We start from the raw sequence: 20,867 nt of genomic DNA, 5'->3' as shown, positions 1-20,867 counted from the left end.
ATATTTTCCTTTAAGACTTCAGATCAGAGCACCTAGCAGGAAGGTATCCTGCTAGGCAGGATACAGGGCAGGCAGCACTATTACACAGCCTGGCTTTTTTCAAAACCACTTGCACATGTTATTTTCTCAGTTGCCTGGAATAAGTATCATTATTATTATTTCATTTTATTCCTTATACAACTGCTGCTCAGATATGAGTGGTAGAAACAAGGTGCCTATAGTTTTGTCTCTAGGGCCTGCAATCTTTCCACCTTCCTCTATGATCCTTCTAGATATGCATTACTCAAAGTGTGGGGCCGTGGAGCAGCAGCGTCCCCATCAACTGGGCACTTTTCACTAACAGAATCTCAGGCCCTACCTGGACCTCCTGAATCCAAACCTGCATTTTTAACAAGATCTCCAGGAGACACTGAAGTTTGAGAAGCCCTGTGTTAGTGATTTATAAGTGTGGCATCTCCTTTCTCCAACTGAGCAATATAATCACACATGTGACATTGACATCATATGTTAAATACCAAAGAGGCAGCAGAGATCATGCCATTTCATGAGCTATCATATGGACTTAAGCTCTATAACTTCATCTTCACTTCTTGAAAATACCGTTTTTAATACTAATACAACTTCATCCGCAATTGCCCCTTTGCCCACCACCTCAGCGAGGAAATGATGCTGTGCGTCTCTACCTGTTTGGGTAACAATGCCCCTTTTCATTAATGTGGTGAATGGTGGGGGTAGGCCATTTGAAGCCGAAGCCAGATATTCCATTAGGGGCTTTCCAGTTGATGCAAACTTAAATTAAATGTTCAACGCCACGTCGCCGCTTGTGAAATTGCAGCCCTCCTGCCATGTGGTGTGCTGCCTAACAATGGATTATATTTGATGTTCCTAAGACAAATTATCTATTGGAAATCAATGCTATGTCAAATAGCTTTGCTGATAACCAGTTAAAATGAGCCCAGATAAGTCATTTAAATGCCTTGGTTCTTACTCTCCTTGCCTGTAATGTTAGATCAGGTAATCTCTATGTATCTCGTCCAAGTTTCAACACAGAATTGGAATTTTAAAAGTTGCTGAAGGGTTAGAAAGGCTCGAAGAACAAAGTGAATTCACAGGCAAATCTCCCCCCCCCCCCACTCCACATTCTTTTGTGAGTGGAATCTCCTGGGCCCTTCATTAATTACACTTTTTTTTTTTTTAAAGATTTTATTTATTTATTTGACAGAGAGAGATCACAAGTAGGCAGAGAGACAGGCAGAGAGAGAGAAGGAAGCAGGCTCCCTGCCCAGCAGAGAGCCGGATGTGGGGCTTGATTCCAGGACCCCGGGATCATGACCTGAGCCGAAGGCAGAGGCTTTAACCCACTGAGCCACCCTGGCGCCCCACATTAATTACACTTAAGGTAACTATTTCTTTTCTTATCCTTAGCCTGAAGAGCTTCTCAAAGCTCAGCACCATAGCGCAACCCAGCCCCACAGTGAAGTGTGTGACGGAATGCGAAGGAGGAACAGAAGCTCTCCAAGGAATGCACAGAACAATCACAGGGCCAGAGGCTGCTGAAGTAGGGCAGGTGGCCCGGGGAAGAGCCTGCTGGGGGCTGGCGGGTGGGGCTATCCCACTACAGCCGAAGCCAGGATTACCTACTGAGAAGTAGGTAAGTTTGCACTGGTCTTTTTGTCATACTATTGTCATACTATTCCTTTAACGAAAATTCTAGAATAGCCCATGCTCCATTTTTAGGTTCCTCTAGGCCCTTTTATTCTGAGACCTCTGTCTCAGTTTTTTGCCTAAACATGGCCACTTCGGTTTAGACAAAACCCAGACTCCTGAGGTGAGGGGATGCTGTCCGGCTGGTGCTGATATCCGAGGGGTCACCTACATTGTAACCTCAGATATTTGTCCCCTGAGACTGTCCCCTGTCCCCTGGGGCTGTAACCGAAGGAGTGCATAATTGCATATGTGTGTGCATGTGTGTGGGTGGGTGGTGAGCGCAGCTAGAGCGAGTTTAAGAAAGAGAACACTAGGGACGCCTGGGTGGCTCAGTTGGTTAAGCAGCTGCCTTCGGCTCAGGTCATGATCCCAGCGTCCTGGGATCGAGTCCCACATCGGGCTCCTTGCTCCGCAGGGAGCCTGCTTCTCCCTCTGACTCTGCCTTCCACTCTGTCTGCCTGTGCTCACTCTCACTCGCTCTCTCTCTGACAAATAAATAAATAAAATCTTTAAAAAAAAAAAAAAAAGAAAGAGAACACTAATCCCAAAAGTCCAGAAAACACTGGAGGGGGTGAAATTTTATGATACTTAGCATCGGGCCTAAAGCATTTCAAAGGACATTTTTTCTAAATTGAAAAGCTGATGTAACTTAGTTTCAGTTACTACGGGGGCGGGGGGGCTCTGACTGTGCACTCATTTTAGTGAACAGGGGTGGGGTGAGCACGGGATGGTTCCAGTGCAGAGCAAGGATGGGAAGAGCTCAGGAAAGCCAGGGTTGGTACAACAGCCTCAGGAAATGGAGGCAGGGTCCTGGGACCACAGACTGGCCACAGGTCCTCAGGCCTTCCTGGGACCCCCATTTCCCAGGTTTGGAGGAGCCCTGGGATTACCTACTGAGAGTCTTTTCAGTGTATAAAGAGCCCTTAAGAATGAATGTTGGGGGTACCTGGGTGGCTCAGTTGATTAAGTGGCTGCCTTCGGCTCAGGTCATGATCTTGAATTCCTGGGATGGAGTCCCGTGTCGGGTTCCCTGCTCTGCAGGGAAGGCTGCTTCTCCCTGCTTGTATGCTCTCTCTCTCTCTCAAATAAATAAAAATCTTTAAAAAAAATGATTTAAAAAAAAGACTGAATGTTGGTACAGACATTTGCCCATGTCAGTCATCTTGGAATTAAAAAAAGCACAGAAGTCTCATGATTTTACATGAATCCTAAATGTCAGCCTCCCTTCTGCTCTTTTTTTCCCCCCAAACCCACAGTAGGAAAGTTGCTTTATATTACCTACCAGTATGCACATGCATGCATATATACAAAACTGAACCAAAGTTTCATGAGATATTGTCTCTCCGTATATGTGATGTACTCACATTTTCCTCCCTACCCTGTTAGATTCTATTTTGTTTTGAGAAGCTAGCCTATAATTGCTTGTAGGTTTGGGATGGAAGGGGGATTTTTTCATGGGTGCTCCCGCTCTGTCCACTTGGCAGGCGTTTCTGGGCATCGCGTGCTCCTTCCTGTCACTGTCAGCCTATCTCTGAAGCCCTTGCAGGCTCTGCTGCTGGGCTTGCCGGAAACACTCTGAATTACTGTATGGTCCAAGGCAGAACTGCCGTCACCATGCTGGTCCCATCAGAGAGATGATGTAGACAAATCCCTGTTCCCTTATCTCTGTTGAGGTCCAGCCCACAAAATAGAAACCATACCAGTCACTTTAATAAAGAGAATGTAATATAAGGAGTTGGTTAAATTTGTACAGAGGACTAAAAAGTCAAAAAGGGAAACTGGGCCATGCAGATACAGTGACCATAGGAAGCAGCTGCCTGCCCTGCCCCTCCCCAAGGATTAGGGGGATAAAGCAAGGGAATTAGGTTATTGGAAGCTTGGGGTTCAGAGCTCTGAAGAGGGGCACTGCCTCCAGCCCCAAGGCCTTCAGAGCTTGGAGGAAGTCCCCTACAGACTCAGAAGACAGTTCTCCAAGGTAGCAGCACCAGCCAGCGGGTACTCATATCTTTGGTAAGGGCGGAGTGTTTCCACCACGTGCTGGTTCAGGGAAAAAGGGGAAACTTGCAGAGGGAACCCAAATGCTACTATGTAAGCCAACCATTGCTGATGGTGAGTCATTGCCCAGTGACACAGAGGAGACAGCAAAGAGAAAGAAGGAAGCTCTTCTTCCCTTCTCCAGCCTTGCATCTGTCCTGAATTCCTCTAGGACCCCTGTTGTCAGAGGCTAACAAGGAACTAGCTGGAAAAGCAGAAATAAGGTCTCAGCTCCAGTGCCATGGAAGAAAGTAGGGTATGAAGTTGATAGATGATGGCCTGTTCACCAGCATAACCCTTTCTGCCTCATTCTTTAATTTCCCGCAGCACCACCATACAGACCATATAAGAGTACTAGACCTAAGAGAACTGAACTATTGAGAATGTTTACTGTTAACTTTGGATTTGACAGTTTCTATAACTCAAGGAGAAATAATTCAGCAAAAAGTAAAATTAAATTCTTCACCAGGCCCCCAGTTACCACAACTGGCCCTTGAATGGAGGCCCAACCTTCAACTTTGTCTCATAGAATGTCTCCTGTTAAAAACTTCCCTAATGTGACACTCAGCCCCCACATTAGAGAAAATCATTGCCTGTCATCAGAAAGCCTGGCCCTACAATGTCTCTTCTTCTGTCCTTAACTCCCACCAGTATCATCTATAGATTACACAGCTCCCGTGCCTCCCAGAGTGTGGTTCTGAATGTCTGAGTGAAGGCTGGAATAACACATAGGAATTGGGCTTGAGGCAAAGAGGGCACTGCAGAAGAGAAAGCAAAGTGAGCTTTGACGCTCCAACCCAAAAACCAGCTTTTCAAAGTCTTTCAATCATGAATCATGAAGTCAAGATATGTCTCCTCATTTTCCTGGTCTGTAAGCAGGTAGCTGTTTTAACACACACACACACACACACACACACACACACACACACACACACACCCCACATACATGAGCACAATAACTTTCAAAGACAATGGAGTCTAGTTCAGTGGTTCTCAACCAAGGGCAATTTTGTCCTCCAGGGGACATTGGCAATGCCCAGAGATGTTTTTGATCATCACCATTGACATTCAGGGGCTATTGCATCTACAGGAGAGGCCGGGGACACTGCCAGACAGTCAACAATGCACACATAGGCCCGAAAAACAGAGAATGACCTAGCCCAAAATGTCATTAGTGCTGAGGTTCTGAAACCTTGTTCTAAACACATAATATAACTGGCTCTGCCAAGAATCTTTCCCTACAATGACACTAATATTTTATGTCATTTTACAGAGGAAGGTGAGACTTCCAGCATAGCAACACCAATGCTCTTTAAAGAAATGTTCCCCATCATTCTGGCTGCCTCTTATCACTTTCATAGGGTAAAATGGATGATCCCTTGTGCCTCAAGACTGGTCCTTGGGTAACTCCTTGGCTGTCCTGCTTTGGTGGTCTACCACCATGGACATGTTCACACTCTGATACTTTACAGTGTTCAAAATAATAGGAGGCCTATCTTTGGAAGTGTTCAAGGGACCAGAGGAGCATCTATCAGGGAAGAAAGTAAGGAGAGTCTGTCCTGGCCTAGGATTTCCCTCCAAACTCCAGGAGTTTCTGAGTGCATTCACAAGACCTCTGTGAAACAAAATGTGCACAAGACATTGAGATGGAAAAAACGGTGATCAGAGACCACAGCACTGTTTGACTCTTACCAAGGAAATCAAGTCTCTCTTTTCCTCGGTCCTACTCCCACAACACAGTGTCGGAGGACTTCAGTTCCTGGCTCTAAAGCAGCAGCACTGTGCACCAGAGAGCATGGTTAAGGCTTGGCAGGACTCACAGAAGGGTCTTCTGCTAAGCCTGCCTGCCTGCTGGCAGTCCCAACATTCCTGAATGTGCCCTCTCATCCTTGCCAGTATTTCCTGGGCATTAAATCAAGAACATTTTGAGAAGGTCTTGAGAAATAGCTTTGAAACCAGCTCTGAAGAAATCCAAAGCTGGTGTCTCTTTGAGTGTGACATCCACATGAATGAACAGTATCTCGAAGGTATCCGCCTGCCTCTAGAGCAGGGAGGGGCTAATACAGTGAAACCCTGTTAGCTAGCTAGAAATCAGGAGAATCTGGGGAGGAGAGGAAACTGTGTCTACATTGTAGCCCCAGGCTGCTGTCTCTTATTTTATTTCTCCAGAAAATAGTTGAGGTTGGGGTGTGTTTTGTATAGTTCGTGTGGTATTTAGTAAAGAGGGAGAAAAATGCCATACTTTAATATGTTCCTTACATGAAGAAATAAATTCTACTTTCTCTGCTTATGGGGTGGGAAGCCTGTTATATACCCTATGAGCTGACTTACCTTTGGCTTAAAACATCTAAAAGGCAATAAATTCATGTTTCATCAGGTGACTCATAGGAAAGCCGCTTTCCCCTTCATACACTACTTCTTGGGTGTGAATCATCACCACCTGAGGGACTTTGAAATACCCAGATGGTAAGTCTGGGTGTGGCCCAGGAACCTGCATTTCAGACGAGTTCCCAGGTGATGTCAGTACCACTGGTCTGGGATCACTCTTTAAGAACCATTATCCTGAATGGCATGATCAGAGATATTGTAAACCAAAGGTTATTCAAATGGCTCCCTCCTTAGGAAACATGCGTGGACTCCAGCTACTTACTGAATAAAGTACATCATCTTAGCACACCTTTCAAGATCCCTTAAAACCAACCCATTTCCCACCACTCCTTTCAAGCTCTGTTCACCCTGGCTTATAGAGATACTTCCTTCCCCCAGGCTGTTGGAACCTTGGAGTGTTGTGATTCCTGACACACAATGTTTTCTTCCACCATCTATGCCTGCATACTACAAATGTTTTAAGAAAGAGGCCAAGCATCTCCTTTCCCCTATCAAGCAGAAACCTTGGTTTTGTCACACCCATCCCTCTGCCTCACCCCACACCCCCATAGCAGTTTGCTCCTAACAAAGCTCTTCTCCTTTAAACACACACACACACAAACACACACACACACACACCCTGCCTGAGACTGACTTTATGCAGGACAATGTGTCAGGCAGTACAGAGTCAACAAAGCAATGTAGAGAAAAGAGAGAAAGGAGCATGCCCTCCAGCTGGCAGAGTTCTAGTTAAACAATTAGGGTGTGCAAGACACATCACATTTCTGTATTTTTCCTAGTTTTTAAAGTTTAATTAAAGTCTAACATCAAGCTTTTACTGAAATGGAGAACACATATACATGCAGGCACTTTAGAGCCTTTCCTTTCTCTCCAGCTCTCACTAGAATCTGGGAGGTTTCTATAGAGTCTGGACAGCAGGAGCTGGACTTCTAATAGCCAGTTCCCAAATGCACTGACATCCTCCTTATCCAAGCCTCAGTGGTGGATCTCTGCTTCCATGACAGGCTTGAATATAGGAATCATCACAGAAGCTGGAAAGTTTCTGCCCAGGGTCCTGCTTCCCTGAAGTCTATTTACCACTTTGTATAACTGCCACCGTGTAGCTCATGAGCCACTGTCGCTCTTGGAACCCTTAGACACCTCCTTTGTTGAAACCCTTCAGAAATAAGTACAGAGAGCATCTATTTTCTTGGGTAATTTCCATATTGCTTTTTTTTTTTTTTCTTCAAAAGCTCCCCAAGAAATAAAGAAGATCACAAATAGGCAGCTTCAGACTTAGCTTCTACCAGATTTGCAACCCAAGTGAAGACTGTCCCAAGGAGTGTGCTCATTGGCTGACTTGAATCATATGTTAACCTCTGAACCAATCATTGTGATTCAAGGGATTTGGTGTCCTGACTGGCCAAGCCTGGTTGATACCCCAGCCCTGGAGCCAGAGGTGGGGTCAGCTGCACACAAGTTTCCTGGTGGACAATGGGGGAAGGTGTGGTTCCCCAAAAGGAAGGGATGGGTTCTGTCAACAGAAGAAGGTCAGACAGAAATATACATGTCTACTACAGTGTGCCAGAACTCAAAGACTGATCAATTTATAAAATCTCGACTAGCAAAAGGGTCCTAAGTAGTCAGTCTTCTCTAGGTGCAGCAGATAAAACTGTAATGCACAGAAAATTTGAGAAATTTCCCCAAACTCACACAGTCAGTTAGAGGAAGAATGGTCCCACCTTTGTGTTTTTCGTGCCTCCTGTCTAAGTCCTCCACATTGCAGGACTTGCCTGAGCCTGTCTTTCTTGCCCCAAAGTTCAGAATAGGTTTGTTTTACCTCTCTACAGTCCTGCTCTCCTCATCAGGATTGAAGCATTAGAGAGTTAATTTGGGAATTATTTACATGTCCATGCTTGGAAAATCTTCTCCAAAAAAGTAGCAACTAAAAGTACTTAATACAGTGATGGGCATTTCAAATGCTGTTGGCAAAGATGGTTACTTCAAAGCAGAACGTACTCTCAGTCACTACCATACACTGGTCATCGAGTCAACCTCTGCATAGCATCTGTTCTTGTCAAGGAAGACATTGGCGTTTTGAACAAGTGGAAAAACATTCATGAAACATTATTATGTAATGGAGTATTTAATAAAATACTATGATATGATCTTATTTATACACAAGTATATGAAGATATGAGAGTATAAACACAGAAACGGAGATGTTTGGAAATATATTTTAAAATGCTAATACTGTTGGGACACCTGGGTGGCTCAGCCAGTGAAGCAGCTGCCTTCAGCTCGTCATGATCCCAGGGTCCTAGGATTGGACCCCATGTCCATGTGCACTACCATGTCAGGCTCTGCTCTTAGTGGGGAGCCTACTTCTCCCTCTGTCTCTGCCATGCTCTCTCTCTCTCAGATAAATAAAATCTTTAAAAATAAATAAATAAAATATAAGAATACTGTTTACATTTGAGTGTTGAGATTATGACTTTTTTTCTTTATACTTTTGGGGTTTTATTTTAGGAAATTTTATCATGAGCCCATATTGCTAACACAACATATGCATGCATTTCCTGAATTTTAAGACATCATTGATTATAAGAGCACCATAAACTTAACAGCTTCTTAGTTTAAAAAAAAATCACTATTATTTTATTATTATATATTATTTTTTTATCCCAACCAAATGTATGATTTGTTCTTGGAGGAAATAATAAAAACGGAGGTATTTTTGTCAATAAAAGGGCAAAGAAATAATATGAGATCATACCTTGGTTACAAGTTAATGATCATTTTCTACACAATGTGGATGTGTCAACATTTTAAAATTTTAGCTTTAAGATGGACACGTGCCATTAAAAATAAACACAAATCACTTGCCAGAGTTATAAATCCATAGACACTGAAATAAATAACCAAAAATGAATATGTTTAAACACTGAAGTCTCTCAACAATGTTCATAGACCCAAACGCCATGTACAAATAATGTGACAAAAAATGACATCAGCAGCTAATTTCCACTTCACTTCTTCATAACATGGCTGTGTGGTAGTGCACATGGGAATTGCAAAGACTAATGACAAATCACTTATAGTAGCCAAGATCATCAACAAGGAATCTTAACGATATGTACAGAGACCAGAAAATTTCCAGGCCTGATTTTGGGTGCCAGAATTTGGTTCCCTAGAAGCAGACATAAGGCAAGAATTCAGTGTAAGTAGTTATCTGGGAGTTGCAGGGAGCACTAGTCAGCGCTTGGGGAAGTGAAGGAGAGCAGGGAGTCACCCGTCACTTGGGCAGCAGGCGCTGAATGCCATGAGAAAACACTGGGCCTGGAGAACACATACCTTGGAATTCACTCCGGAGAGTTATGGGTTGAACACGGGTCCTAGGAATTGTGCATTTTCTGACGTTTCTCGCTTGCTACTTAAGCTTCTGGACAGAGCAGTCTTCTGTGGTTTGGAGAAAATAAGCCCTCAGGCACAAAGCTGCGGACGTTGATGAGCTATGTCATGAACAACTGGCCAGTCTGAGGCAATGTGGCTACAGCACAGATCGCACTTGCCATAGGAGGCCCACCTTAGCTCAGGAGTACAGCAAATTGCTTTTTCACCATTTTAAGTATTTCTTAAAGTATTCACCTCTTGGCTTTCCACCTCTTTACTCCACTGACCATATCGTCAGTAGTTTTCTGTGCTATAGTCAGCATCACAAATTATCTGGTAACCATTTCCTGACAATAAAGATTCAAAATCTCTTTGCAGCAGCTCTGCGCACATTTGGATTTGCTGGTTCACAAACTGGCAGCCGTTCACAAAGGGCAGGGAGAGACAGAAGAAAGGCTGGTGGCTCCAGATTGGTAGGCAGCATGTGGAACAAGTCAGGAAACTTACATATGACACTTATCTTGAGTGACCACAAGATGCGTAAATGTCCCTACCCGCTGCCAGGACCTTGAAAATGTACGCAGAGGCTTTAACCACATTACGTGTGCTCTGTCGCAGGTACCTTGAAGGTAGTCTCCAACCCTACTGTTCTCTCAAGGCCATGTCCTTGAAACAGCTCCCACCATGGAAACGGTGGGCAGAATGTACATTTCAAGGACAGAGGAGGGGTCTCCCATTGCCTGGATCCAGCCCGTGGGACAGCCAGCAGTCACGTCCTCTAGACGACCTCCAACAGGATTGCACCATCTATTCTGACATTTTAAAAATGAGTTTCTGCATGATTAATTTCTGATTGTTTTACAGAAGCCTCACTGTCTTGAAGTTCATTCCCCTTTCTTCTCTGAAATGGACGCATTAAGGTGAGTCAGACCTGTGTTATTAGGCAGCTGGAACTCGAACCATAGTCCGAGTTATCCCATATTTTCATCAAGGCACAGTGTTTGAACGTGTATGTATAGATGCAGCGGCCACAGCAGACCTGTCCCAATGGTCTGCAATTGACAGCAATCGACAAGACTCCCATTAATAACCCTCTGAAGTAAGAAGTAACTATCCTCCTGGGACAGAGAAATCAACCTGCCCCTGCTACAAAGCTCATAGGCCATTTGAGGCAGGGAAGACAAAAGCAAATTTACTTTTTTTTTTGAAAAATGTTATTTGAGTCATTACCACTACCTTCTAGGCCCAGACCCATATTCTTTTGTCAAAATAGTTCACTATTACTATACACACACATACACACACACACCTGGATTTCAGAAATATGTAGCTCAGAATGAAAAGGGGACAAAATCTATGCAGAGAGAGAAATGTTTTTCTTTCCTTCTTTTACTTCTTTTTTAAATTTTTGCACAACAGTAGTCTTTGGGGAGAGAAGTCTCTTCATCTGGGACATACTTGGATAAGGCTGAGTGAAACAGGAGACCGGGTGTGATGCGGATATGGCCAGATACCAAGACCACAGGAGTGGGATGAGGAAGGCGACGCTCTGTGTGATAGCAGATAGAATGTGAACGCCAGAGCAGTGCAGAGGGAGGGGCTGGGGAAGAAATCTGAGAAGGAAAGATGGGAGCCAAACAGATGGAGAGGGGCTGGGACTTGGTGTGGCCAGTGAAATGCCACTATGGAGGAATGATGCTTACTTGCTCCTTGAAAAGCTGCTTTTGTTGCTGAAAAGCAAAGCCCTACTTTGGCGTTCTGAGCTATGCTGTCCTTCCCCGGAAAAGTCTGTCATGCTCATGCATAGTTTGATGTGTTTGAATTCCTTTTAGAGATTAAAAAAAAAAATGAACTGGGATTGAAATCAAGTGGTTGTGGAAGCGGGTCAGAGAGAGTATACAAGGTCCAAGGTCATGGGAGGTTGTCGTGGGGCTGAGATTATAAACTCTACCGGCAGAGCCCACAGTAACGATGCGGTGAGGACTCTGTACCTCCTTAACCCAGGGAACCAGAGATAGTTTAAGTCAGGTGTACCTATTATTAAAGGTACAAGTGACCTTCAACTGAAATCTGGCCTCCATGTTTCTGTGTGTTTGTGTGTGTGTGTGTGTGTGTGTGTGTACACGCGCGTGTGCACTCTGTTTACCGTATGTCTTAGAACATCAAGGCGAAGCTCTTTTTTTAAAGAAAACTTGCATAAAAACACATATTATATACGGATGCCATTTAAAAGTAAATATGCATGTTATATACTCCTTGGTAGTAAGGGTTATATTTTTGTCACTTTTCTCAAATTATCATGCACCTACCTTTGGCTTTTATTATTTGATGTGAGGTCAATAGCATTGAGGAAACACTAAAAGGGATGAAGAAGAAGAGAGAAGATGGTGGTCTATTTTAATTCTTTAAACTATATGACTTCTTTATTACAAAATTAGTTGATTCCTAAAAAGAATGAAGATCTTATAACCTTGTCAACATGAAGAGTGTAGAGAGAAAACTAGATGCCAAATAGAAGTCCAGTTATGGTGAAGATATTGTATTGCTTGTGAGTAATATTTATGTTTCACCTTAATTATAAAAATATGAGTAATGAAATGATACATTTCATAATTTATATATGAAACTTGTTTATGAGGAATGTCATTATTTTTGAACTATTAATAATTCATTGAGTTTTAAAAATTAAGTGGATTGTTTATGATAAAAACAGTCTCACAATTAATGGAAACAAGGTGAATTCATATATATTTTGTTGTATGCCTTTCATTATTTAATCGGTTGCTTGGTTTTTTACAAAAACACACTGTCCATATAGAGGTATAGAAAAGGTTCTAGCATGCCACTTTGTTAACAGTAATTAGTTTAGGGTGGCGAACTTCTGTATCCATTCCTCAGTTGATGAACATTTGGGCTCTCTCCATAGTCTGGCTACTGTTGATAGTGTACTAGACAGCAAACTTTGGCATGACAATTATTGTTCCTATTTTCCTAATTTTGTTCCAATTTACAGAAGGAGAAAATTGACTGTTTGGGTTTTATCTTGGTTAGGTATGTTTTATTCAAATGTGGCATACAGGAAAATGCCCTGGCATAAGATTTAGAAGATCTGTGGTCTTGTCAATGCTGAGCAATGTAGCAGGTCACCCACCTAAACTTTCTGTGCTGTAGTTTAATCTTTTTCAAAATGGAGAATGACGTTCTTAGCTTCCCATGGATGAAAGGACTGTGCCTAGTTGTGCCTAGTTGTTTCTCTCTTTTTTTTTTTCACCTCTTATAGCCCTATTGCTCAGCATAGGAACAGGCTTCTGTTTAATAAGTGTTTAATAAGGCTTGTGTTTAATAAGTTCAATACATAATGATCATATGATAATCATCAAATAATGGATAGTTAATATTACTATATAATTAATACAAATAATAATAAAATGATATAAAATACATGCTTTGTGTCTAATAAATATTTATTAGATGGTTGAATCAAGGAATGAGGCATGAATGGTGTTTTGAATCATTCAACAAGATGTCAAACTAAGGAATAATTATTATATAGCTAGTATTAAAATTCTCCAATAACCAGATTGTCAGGAGAATCCCTAAGTGGTCATGCCTTAATGGCAAGAAAGGCTGAATCAGCTCTTCTCTGTTAGGATTGCAAGTCTTGATCTGGAAAACTCTAAAGATTTCTCAAATTTCAAGGCCTGGGGGCAGAATGATTGACTGCTTTTATTATTTGTTTATCATTTAAATATTAGTGTACAAATAATAATATTCATTATTTAAAAATTGTATCAGTATAAGCATAAGGAAAAAAGGTTAAAATCATCCATAGTTCCACCACCCAATGATAAATGCTGTAAAGATTTCTGTCTATCTCTGTAGATATGTGTGCGTGTGTGCGCGCACATGCAAAAAGGAGGAAGTAGATAAAGAGAATGAGATAGAAGAAGAGAGAAAGGAAATACATTTGCGTATATTCTTATATAATATTTTTACTATGAAGACAGAATCGCATCAGCTATCCCCCTGTTCACGTTAATTTTTAAATACCTAATATATCCTAAGCATTTTTCCATCTAAACACTTTCATTTCCATCACATCGTCTCAATGATCCCCCTATATGGATATATCTCAGTATTACATTGTATTTAACTGATTCCTTTTAATAGGTGGTTAGTTTATTTCCCATTTCTTGCTGTTATAAACAATCTAAGTTGAAAACCCTTGCACATCCATCTGGGCCTTTGATTAACCATCAGACTCTCAAATCCCTTCTTCGCACATATTTCTGTCCTTAGGCAAAGGCTCTTGCCCACACTACTGGCAATCAGGGAATTGAACAGACTTCGTGGCAGATGGTCTTCAATGTGTCCATACGTGGGGGTCAAATGATATTTGACTAAACTGAATGGACAATTAAATACAGAATTAGATTGGCTTTTTCCTCTCATCTATTTGATTTACTATCAATCAATATGGATTAAACAAGCAATTCTCATTTTTTACACAGACTTGGCTTTCCTTGTATCTTCCCTCTTGCCTTTCTGTGCATAAGATAGAAAATACATTTGTAAAATAAATATACTGAATATAAATTATAAATATATTGAATTATAAATCTGTTAAATATATGACATATTCAATTAAAAGTACAACTGATTAATTTGTAAATATATAATATCAATTTTAAAAGCTCTTGAAATTTCTTTACCATTTATGGGGCATGCATAACCTCTAGTGACTTTCTCAAGGTCACATAGCTAACAGTGGCAAAGCAGAAAATAAAACTCTGGATTCTAAGTTTGCTTGCTGTTTTTAAAAGCAACACTACTTGTATTGCTATAAAGACAGGAGATAATGACCAAATTGTACTTAGCTTCAGAACCAAGCTCAGTTTTTATTTTGTTTCACAAAAGTACATGAGTAGCCTTACAATAAGATGTTGCTTAATTGCAGATAGCCTTTGATGTCTGCGGTGTGTGTGTGTGTGAATTCCCTTTGTAGGGGGAAAAAGAATTTGGCCACATAAAAGCCTTTGTAGCCTAAAAGTGAGACTTACCACTTAAGGCTGGTTCACATCCATCTATACTCTGGGATGATTCCTGAGGCAACAATTAACTATGTGAACCCAGAAACAACCTTGCTGCCAAGAGGGATTAAATAATTTATGAGTCACTTCTTGTATTCTAAAACAGGTGACAAAGAAATAACGTTGTGATTTTAAAATTGAAACCAGTGGTTGAACGGGATCCCCTAGTGGGAAATGGGAGTGATTGGTGGCTTATACTCTATGCCTTTGAAGAAAACTGTGTAGCCCTGGGATGAGATAACCTCATTCATTTACTTCTCTGATTAAAAGCACAGTACAACTTCTCATGTCTTTTTTTATCTTTACTTCTCAAGTGCTAATTGATAGAATTCAGCAGTGTCTGAAGCATAAGGGATATCCAATAAACACTTTCTTGATTGAAGAATGAATGAATATGTGAATTCACTGAGTACCACGTATGTTCCAGACATTGTTCTATGTCCTGAGGATATAGGACTGAAAACAACAACAACAACAACAACAACAACAACAAAAAACCTCCTCTTATCAAAAAAAAAAAAAAAAAAAGCTACAATAAATAAAGAGTAAAATGTATAGCAAAATGTATGGTATGTGAAATATTGATAAGGGCTTTAAAGAAAAGTAAATCTAGGAAGGTGAAGGAGTATACATGGAGGATAGGGATGACATTGAAATATTAAATAGAGTTGTCAGAAAGGGCCTATCCCTAATATTTGCAAGAGTACCAATGATATCCACATGCTATTATAGCTAAATATTCCAAAATTATAAATCAAAATAACAAATTTAATTAAGGTATATTCCATCCTCTTACTCTGAAACACATCTTTGTAATGACAAATTTGAAAGTTATGTATAAAGTTATGGTTTTTATATGACAGATAATATCATGCATGATTGGATTTAATTATTGATATGTGTTTTTGTGTGTTTTACTGATCGGCTAACCATGTTTAAATGAATGATAAAATCAAGATATATGTAATTCATAATATTTGATATGTTTATTCCATCAAATTTGTCATAATTTTCTTTATCTTGGCAAAAGCTCTTTGTAAGTAATCAAATTTTGACGTAATTTTTTAAAGATTTATTTATTTGAGAGAGAGATTGAAGGAAAAAGAGAGTGCTCGTTCAAGCAGAAGTGGTAGAGGCAGAGGGAAAGAGAGAATCTGAAGTAGACTCCCCACTAAGACTAAGACTAAGACCAGAGCTAAAAGTAGGGCTCCATCCTACCATCCATGAGATCATAACCTGAGCCAAAATCATGAGTCAGAGTCTAAACTGACTGAGCCATCCATGCGCCCCAACACAATTTTGTTTTAAGCATCTATAGGATCAAAAATTAAATGTAATTGTACTCCAATTAAAAAACATTTTTTAAAAGATTTTATTTATTTATTTGACAGACAGAGATCACAAGTAAACAGAGAGGCAGGCAGAGAGAGAGGGGGGAAACAGGATCCGCTGAGCAGAGAGCCCGATGAAGGGCTTGATCCCAGGACCCTGGGACCATGACCTGAGCCGAAGGTAGAGGCTTTAATCCACTGAGCCACCTAGGTGCCGCCAAATAAACAAATTTAAATATTATTTCATCAAAAAAGTAAAATAAATGTAAAACTTTTAAAAATAAAATTATGCAAGTGCTTTTAAAAAGATATTTTATTCAAAAATATTAAAATATATACTACTTTGATAAGCAAAATACAATCAGAAATCATGAACATTGATTTTACACTGAAATTTATTTAAAGTTGAATTTTAAAAAATATTATTGAATACAGAAAAAAATCTTTTAAAATGTTTTTTAGAATGTAAAATTTCCTAATTCTAACATTCAATATCTGTCTGGTTTATGATGAAAATGAATTTATCATGTTTCATATGTTTCACCTAAACCCATATACATAACAGAGTTAAGAACAAGGCAAATTCTTTAATATTATAAATTGCTCATCAACTACTAAGGGCAAGCATTGTAAATATTGTGCTAATTCATGAGTATCCCCGAGCCCTGTATCAGAACATAAAGAGAAACAGGGAAATGATATTTCATTAAACAAGACAATATTCCTTCCATGTTCTCTGAGAAGAAGGATTTAACAAGTTGATTAAATTATCTTTATCTTTCCCCAATATATTAATCATAACAAATACATAACAAATTGCTCAAAAACTTAGCTACTCCAAACAGCATTTATTATCTCACAATTTGGGTGGCTCAGGAATCTGGGTGTGGTTTAGCCGGAGGCCTGTGGCTCAGGTCTTACACAAGGCTGGATGATGAAGGTGTTTCTCAGGCTGTGTCTCAAGGCTCACAGAGGGGGAGGAATTCCATTCCAAGCATACTTACGCGGCTGCTGTTGGCAGACCTCAGGTCCAATCTGTCCATTGGCCAGACACATCAGTTCTTGGCTCTCTCCATAGGGCTGATCGCATGTCAGCTGCTTCCTTCAGAGAGAGGGAGTCACCCAATAGAAAAAATATAGTCTTGATTTCTTCTTATAATGTAATTTCCAAAGTGACATCCCATCACTTCTGTCCTACCTTATTTGTTAGAAGTTGGTCTCCAAGATCAAGCCACATTCAAGAGAAAGAAATTCATAGGAACGTCAATACTGGAGAACTAGGACTTTTCAGGGGTTATTTGGGATGCTGTTGGTCATACCCAACTTCTTCCACGGGTCCAAACCTCCACAGGTGCTGAAGCTTGTACAATTTGGAGGCCCTTTTAAACTAAAAGAACACAAAATCACAAACACAAATTAGGAACAAAAGTAATTATTTAGAATAAGAAAATAAATTACAACAACCTATAAATCTAATAAGATGGGCAATTGCAGTAATGACAAAATCTAGAAAAATTAAGTATTTTTACTAATTCACTGCTTGACACTGTGTAATACTTTTTCCTTACATTTTTGACAGTAAAATCTTTGATCATTTCTTTTTATGACAACAATTTTAGTACATACCTTTTTATAGATAGAATATAAAAATACTGTAGTCTTTCATCTGGCATGGCTGATCAAGATTTATTTTTCATTTTTGGTATTTAGAAAAGTTTTTCTCAGCTTTATACAACATTTTATTGGCAAAGTCATGAGATTTGTGACATCAAATTTGAGAAAATATGTATGAAGTTTCTTTCTTGCCTGAGCTGTAAGAATTGGAAGATTTTTAAAAAATATTTTATTTATTTATTCGACACAGAGAGAGAGAGAGAAAGAGAGAGCCCATGTGGGCAGAGAGGCAGGCAGAGGGAGAGGGAGAAGCAGGCTCCCCACTGAGCAGAGAGCTGGATACGGGAGTGGAACCCAAGACCCCGGGATCATGACCTGAGTCAAAGGCTGACTCCTAACTGACTGAGCCACCCAGGTTCCCCAAGATTTTTCTTTATATAGACTTGTTTCTAGCACTGGACATTTAAAACCCTGTTTCTGTCCTATGACCTACATATTTCTTGTGCTAGATGTCATGAGATACCCTCACTTCATAGCACAACCTCTGGAACCTGGGCTGCTGTGTGGCACAGCTCTGGGTAAGTCAGCACAATTGAACTGGGAGTATTTCTAGAAGCCATTTCTACAATGGTACAACTATCAATAAATATATAACTATGTCAGCAGATTTTATAAATATGAGTTACTAAACATCCTTTCAGTTGGAACCCCAATCTGCTTCCACTTGATACAAGGGATAATGTAGGAGATGCTGTCAGAATAGAAAGAGACCGTGGTCTAGTTTTAGTTAAAACAGAGCACTTTTAGTGTCATGTTACAAAAACACAACTGAAGACCTGGACTTTCTGAAACCTTTCCCATCATTCTGAAAAAAATCTTGAAGTTTAAGCTTCATTAGTTTCCTCATAAATCCACCTCTGTTCTTGACAAAAAGAAGCCAAGGGGAGAAAGAAATCTATATGGTAGTATACAGAGCAGATCTTTTAATTTTCAGAATTCAATAGAATTGAAGTTAGTCTTGATTTAAAAATGTAGTCGCTGTGTGGATCCATCTTTCCTGAGGGAAAGAATAAGGACATGGATTGGCCTGTCCTTCCAACCTCCTCCAGATTCTATGACCCTGTGATTCTTTCTCTAGTGCATTTGACATCCTTAGTTCAATTCAACTGCTGAAGAAGACTCAAAGTTACCCACTTGAACTAGAGGAAGTTTCCCACTGTCAGAAGAGTATTGATAGTGAAGGGGAAGTTGGCTACAGTGCTAAGATCTAAATAATGCTTCATGATGATGGCTCCAGGAGGAGGTGCCTGTTCGGAAAGCTGGAGCGCCCATCCAGAATGGGGACGCTGACACAGGGGAACTCCTACATTTCCCTGAACGTTTTACCTCTGAACCTCAGTTCTTCCTGTTTAATTTTATTTTCATTATTTGCCTCTGTTTAACCTGGTATTAATGGATTATTTCCTCTCAGATGGTACCATATTCCAAAAATAAAGTCTTAACTATAAGGGATAAAAGAATTCAGCCATGACATCTGTCATCGTTTAATTAATTAGAGTGCCTCTAATAAGACCCAGAAGAAGGAATAATATCACATCTGAACACAATTACATTGTATCTGCATGACGGTCTGTATTTAGCAATCCTGGGCTTCCTGTTTCTCCATATGTTACAGAAATATAGACAAATCAGAGCATGCCACAAATCTAATCCGCGTTAGATTATAGGAACCTAACCTAAAGACAGGCTTCAGAATTCAATTTTACAAATACTCAGTGGAAGGATTTTTGCTGTTCACAGAGGTTAAAATGTCTCAGTGGAAATTGAAGTAAAGTAATTAGGTGTAGGTCAGGGAATTATTTCAATGTTTTGTAACATGATCATTTTTACCAAGTCCCAGCTTATGTCCAGATTTTTTCGGAACAGTCCACGTTTCAAATTTACTGTCTTATCCCCACCATCCCACCCCCTAGGGAGGTTCACTCACATTTGTTGCATTTCTGTGACCAAATCTTTGGATTCGAAAATATGAACATACAAAAGTTGGGCAAAAGAGAATGCGTGCTTTACTTCCTGGAATGATTTTCTTAATTGCTAAATCTGCAAAGATAGAAGAAGAAGATTGAAAAGTTGACATAAATTCTGCAAATTAACAGGCAATCTGAATATGCCTCTGTGGTATAAGGATACGGCTTGCTTGTTAATAGTGAAATTCAGGAAGAATCTTTAAATCAGCTTTTAAGAAATTCAACATGGGTTGAGCCAAGTGTGTGAATAACATTCAGTACAGGTTGATTTCTACCGCTACTTTTACTGGCAAACAATGGCCACCTGCCAAAGCATGGTCAACCCACACAGCTGTTTTCAATGATTCATTTCCCTTGATTTCCCAACAGACCCATTCGGAAGGAGAACAGCAGGTTTCAAGCCCCAGTTGCTAGCCTCATTGCTGCTAGGAGCCCTCCCCTTCAATTGTGGGAGTATTTTAAAAGCTAGAGTGAAGGACAGTTGCCCTCGGGAACCAAGCTGTATCCACGATTAGAGTGTAAGCAGGCAAGAAAGGTCAAGAAAAAACTGAAATGTTGATTTTATTTCATAGCTTTGAATCATTATGTGCCTACCACTAAGCTTTCTGTCACACCACACCCAGACTTCAGCGTAACATTCCAACCATGCTAGCATTTCCAAAATACAGAAAGTTCTTTGAGCCATTAGTACCATTGCTATTCCCACTTACTGGAATATTTTTCCTTTGTCTTTGTTTGAGAACCTTCTGCTACCCACCACCAAGATGGAACCCAAGTATTATAGTCTCTTGACATTTCTTGTGAACTTTCCAAGGTAGGTTAGACCCTACATTCTTAATGGGGGGATTGACCACGACAGGGTGAAAATTTGTTTTCAAATTTTCAAAAGTTTTCAAAAAGACTCCTACTATTTTTATATATAAAGCACAGATATGCATAGAGTACCTAAACAGGCATATCATTTATCTGTGGTATGAAATTTTCATTTTTGGAATGCATTAGAAGAAAATATCTGAAAAGGCTCCTTAAGTGGACATTAATGAAAAATGTTTGGGAAACCCTGGGTTATAATCTCCTTTATCTCCCTTGTATGTACTTTTTAGCCTGAGTCATTGATTTTGGATGGTTCGCTACTCATCATTACTGCAGCAGAACCTTTCTAAACACATCTTTCCTCCCACCCAGTCATGGTCATAATGTTCTTGAGAGCCGGGACACTGCCTTGTGTTCCACTGCCCTTCAGGACAACACACAGTGCTGGAATGTAGCAATTACCGAGGATACTGGTCATTCAGCAGTTGTGT

The 20,867-nt window shown here is 40.3% G+C and overlaps 2 long non-coding RNA genes across 2 annotated transcripts in view; one reads left to right on the top strand and one right to left on the bottom strand.

The window, feature by feature from the left end:
• The first annotated feature begins 1,559 nt into the window (after nucleotides 1-1,559).
• LOC116578333 lies at nucleotides 1,560-20,377 on the top strand. Its single transcript, XR_004280834.1, has 4 exons — nucleotides 1,560-1,651; nucleotides 10,366-10,421; nucleotides 18,046-18,114; nucleotides 20,304-20,377. It is a non-coding gene; the product is annotated as an uncharacterized LOC116578333 (long non-coding RNA).
• Nucleotides 16,796-20,867, bottom strand: part of LOC116578261 — a 27,034-nt gene continuing 22,962 nt past the window's right edge. Inside the window, exons 2-3 of the long non-coding RNA XR_004280800.1 lie at nucleotides 17,121-17,309; nucleotides 16,796-17,024 (exon numbers count right to left, since the gene is read on the bottom strand). This is a non-coding gene — a long non-coding RNA (uncharacterized LOC116578261). The remainder of the gene's footprint in view (nucleotides 17,025-17,120; nucleotides 17,310-20,867) is intronic.

The sequence above is a fragment of the Mustela erminea genome, chromosome 1 (genome assembly GCF_009829155.1).
Source record: "Mustela erminea isolate mMusErm1 chromosome 1, mMusErm1.Pri, whole genome shotgun sequence".
Lineage (NCBI taxonomy): Eukaryota > Metazoa > Chordata > Mammalia > Carnivora > Mustelidae > Mustela > Mustela erminea.
This window is presented reverse-complemented; position numbering and strand designations above follow the sequence as displayed.